The following is a 4,329-nucleotide window of genomic DNA, read 5'->3' as shown; positions in this document are numbered from 1 at the left end:
ATTGCTGTCAATTGGTCGTCGTCAACTTCCGATGGCCGGCCACTACGCTTCTCATCTTCAAGGCTCTCGTCTCCTTTGCAAAACTTCTTGAGCCACCACTGCACTGTACGTTCGTTCATTAGCAGTTCCTGGGCCAAACGCGTTGTTGATGTTGCAAGTTGTCTCCCCTGCTTTACGACCCATTTTGAACTCGAATAAGAAAATTGCGCGAATTTGCTTTTTGTCTAACGTCACTTCCATAGTCTAAAATAAATATAAAATAAACAGCAATAAGTCATTAGCAAAAGACAAAAGTGAGAAATGTGCATTAAAATGATGTACAACATAACCACACTTATTTAAGAAAGTATTCCAACATCAAACAGCAAATTTCAACAATGCAAAAACCGCAATTACATTTGCACCAACCTAATAACACTGGAACAATACAGAGAAGAATAGCATGGACCCTGCACAAGAATGACATGCATATTCAGAAAGCATTTCATATTTTTCCATTGAAACTTCTTTCACCTCGGCTGGACGTGGTGGTTCATGCCTGTAATCTCAGCACTTTGGGAGGCCGAGGCGGGCGGATCACGAGGTCAGGAGATCGAGACCATCCTGGCTAACACGGTGAAACCCCGTCTCTACTAAAAATACAAAAAAAACTTGGCGGGGCATGGTGGCGGGTGCCTGCAGTCCCAGCTACAGGCTGAGGCAGGAGAATAGTGTGAAACCAGGAGGCGCAGCTTGCAGTGAGCCGCGATCACGTCACCGCACTCCAGCCTGGGCGACAGAGTGAGACTCCGTCTCAAAAAAACAAAACAAAACAAAACAACTTATTTCACCTCAAAAAGAGCTAAACACAAATGATTATAGCAGCATTGTTCATAATAGCCAAAAAGTGGAAACAACCCAAATGTCCGTCAACAGATGAATGCATTTAAAAATATGGTTACTTATACAATATAATCTTATTCAGCCATAAAAAGGAGTAAAGTATTGATACATGCTACAGCACAGAAGAACCTTGTAAACATCATGCTTATTGAAAGAAGCCAGTCACAGAAGACCATGCTGTGTATGGTTACATTTAGATGAAATGTTCAGAATAGGCAAATCCATAAAGACCTAAAGTAGATTAGGGGATGAGGGAGGGGTTATAGAGAGGGACTGTGTTTTGTTTGTTTGTTTTTTGAGACAGAGTCTTGCTCTGTTGCCCAGGCTGGAGTGCAGAGGCACAATCTCTTCTCACTGCAACCTCCACCTCCCAGGCTCAAGCGATTCTCCTCCTCAGCCTCCCCAGTAGCTGAGACTACAGGCATGTGTCACCACGCCCAGCTAATTTTTATAGTTTTAGTAGAGATGGGGTTTCACCATGTTGGCCAGGCTGGTCTCAACCTCCCGACCTTAAGTGATCTGCCGGCCTCGGCCTCCCAAATTGCTGGGATTATAGGCATGAGCCATGGCGCCCGGCCGGGTACAGAATTTCTTTTGGGGGTAATAGTGTTCTAGAATTAGATAGTAATGGCTGAACAACCTTGTGAATATATTTAAAAACCACTGAACCTTACATTTTTAAATGGTGAATTTTGTAAACCGTATGTAAATTTTTTTAAAAAGCAAAAAAGATCGAACGATTTGTTGACTCTCTCGGTAGGGTGAAAGGGGGAGATACTTCTGAGCGGAGTAGCTCCCATTGCTCCTTCTCTGCTCAGTGCTCATGCCCTTCAGCAAAGCAGAACAAGAGAAGCAGGATTTGGACAAGGGCCCTGACACTTGCATCAGACCGAGAGGTTTCCAAGCACTTACTATCAAGAGCTAGAATGAAATAGGCCCCATCTTTTTCAATGACAGGTAAAAGGTTAATGGGTATGTTTTTCTCAATGTTAAGATTTTCACCCATAGTATATCTTAAAATGTTGGTGCTACTTCTACATGTCTGTTGGGGAGTATTAATGCAATGCTTACCACACCCAGAGAGAAATGAGTCTCGAGAGAGCACTAGAAGGCAGAACTGTTTGGCAAACCTCAATTTTGTTTTTGTTTTTGTTTTTTAGAGACAGGGTCTCCCTGCTCTGTCACCCAGGCTGGAGTGCAGTGGCGCCATCACAGCTCACTGCAGCCTCAAACTCTTGGGCTCAAGTGATCCTTCCGCTTCAGCCTCCCAAGTAGCTGGGACTACAGGTGCGTACCACCACACCTGGCTAATATATATATACAGACAGGTTCGCACTATGTTGCCCAGGCTCATCTCTAACTCCTGACCTCGAGCAATCCTCCTGCCTCAGCCTCCTAAAGTGCTGGGATTATAGGCGAGAGCCACTGTGACTGGAAGCAAACCCCAGTTTTGAGGTTACAGGCAGAGCTTCCATTAGACGAATTTAGGAGGCAGGTGACATTTGTCTTCAGAGACTTCCATCTTCCCTTGTAGGGGGTGCTCAGTGCTCTCTTACACACTCATCATCACCCTGGGGATCTGAGATCCTGTCCATTGGTGACTCATCCTTGAACTTGGTTTATTGTAACTATTTTAAAACGTTAGTCTGTAGAAAATATTCACATGAGTACACAAAGACACATGTATAAGGATGTTCATGGTATCATTTTAATTACAGTTTCCAATCAGAAACAACCTAGATAATTGCTAATAGGAGAAATATTGTTCTTCTGGTAAACAAACCAACCTTCTCATGGAGGATTTGTATTACAGAGCATGCTCAGAGAGAAGCCCCCTCCTAAATTAGCTGATGCATGTGGGTGGGGGTTGGGATTTGGTAGTAGTGGGGAACCCCACATGGAGGCTGATGAAATACAAGCTGGTTTGCTACTCTGATATTTTGCTTATTTTTTCCTTTGCCTGGAGTACGCTCCCCTTCTACCTGCTCCCATTCCAAAATCTGACATTAGTGCAACTTTCAACCTTATGTTGCTCAAATGCCACTCTTGATATACTTTTCTCTTCCCCATTCAGCTAAGGGCTTGGTGTCATTCATTTTTGAATCTCTGTCATTTAGCAGACTTCCTGGCATATAGCAGAAGTGCAAGAAATATTTTTTAAACAAAATAATGAACAACTGAACCTACCTCTTCTAACCATATTAAGTATTTCATTCTCTGTGCACCCACAACACTTTATTTATGTCTCTCTTTTGGCATTATGACTTTCCACCTTGTATTGTGATTTCTTTGTGTAAATCTTTGCCTCTCTACTGGAATAAAAGCCTTTTGTGGGCAGAAACCACATAAAACCAAGCGTAGTGTTTTGTGTATAATAAGTATGCAATTAACTAACTTAATTCAGTTTGGCAAAAAAAACTTTTTTGAAAAGAAATTTATAAGGATCTCATAAATATGAGAAGTAAATGTATGTATGCTAATACAGATGCAGGAATATAAAAAGTACTTTATTTCCATAATGCTGTCATCCTCGAGCCACCAGGGATATTCTGAGGTTTAAGCTTACTGATTTATGCACATAGGGCCTAGCAGCCTCAGCAGCTCAATCAACTTGCTCTTCTTCTCTCTTTCCCTCAGGCCTCCCCTCCAGCTAATGATAATTTTGTCTTTCACACTGTAAGGAAAACTGGTGCCTGGAAAAGTCAGAGCATTCAAACGGCAAGTCAGCTGCAGAATCAAGAATAGATCTGCCCTCTCAGCCTCTCTGGCATGGACCTTCTCTGACACAAACCCTGGCTTTGGGAATGTGGAGACTGATGATTCCCACATTTAGGACTCACATCAAAAGAGAAGCTGCTTTTTAGTTCTACTCCCTTCCCCACATTTGGTATGCAAAGGAGCTTCTCTGAGACCTTAGGACCCCAATGTATACCTGTTTTATATTTCAGACTCTTCTTAATGGTTTGTGAGCATGTCACAGTCTCTGTTAGTCTGGGATAGGGCATAATTATCTTTGTATTGTGGGAAGAACTCTGTGCTATAAGCTACTTAATATTCAGAGAGCAATTTGCAGGTACTCAGTTTAGTCACAAAGTCTGCTTAATGACGCTGAACATGAAAGTCTGGATTGTCTATTTCCAAGCTGTTATCCAGGCTGGCTAAATGACCCATCTTCCCTCTGGCCTGAACTCCAAGAGTAGCTGGAGTTTGGGGCCTGAAGTGAACACCTATAATCAGCTAGACCAGGGTTTCTTTTCCTGAACACTATCGACATTTTAGACCAGATAATTCTTTGCTTTGGGGGCTGTCCTGGGCATGGTAAAATTTTTAGCAGCATCTCTGGCCTCTATACACTAGAGGCCCATAGCACCACTCCTCCCCAACCAGTTGTGACAACCAAAAATGTCTCCAGATATTGCCAGTGTCCCCTGAAGAGTAAAATCGACC

General features: G+C 42.8%; 1 non-coding gene across 1 annotated transcript; it reads left to right on the top strand.

Moving 5' to 3' along the window:
• Window positions 1-387: 387 nt before the first annotated feature.
• On the top strand, window positions 388-494 carry LOC112438322 (U6 spliceosomal RNA). Its single transcript, XR_003026775.1, has one exon. It is a non-coding gene; the product is annotated as a U6 spliceosomal RNA (small nuclear RNA).
• Window positions 495-4,329: the final 3,835 nt, after the last annotated feature.

Source organism: Pan paniscus, chromosome 1, assembly GCF_029289425.2.
Source record: "Pan paniscus chromosome 1, NHGRI_mPanPan1-v2.0_pri, whole genome shotgun sequence".
Classification (NCBI taxonomy): domain Eukaryota; kingdom Metazoa; phylum Chordata; class Mammalia; order Primates; family Hominidae; genus Pan; species Pan paniscus.
The sequence above is the reverse complement of the archived record's forward strand: the minus strand, read 5'-3'. Positions and strand labels throughout refer to the sequence as shown.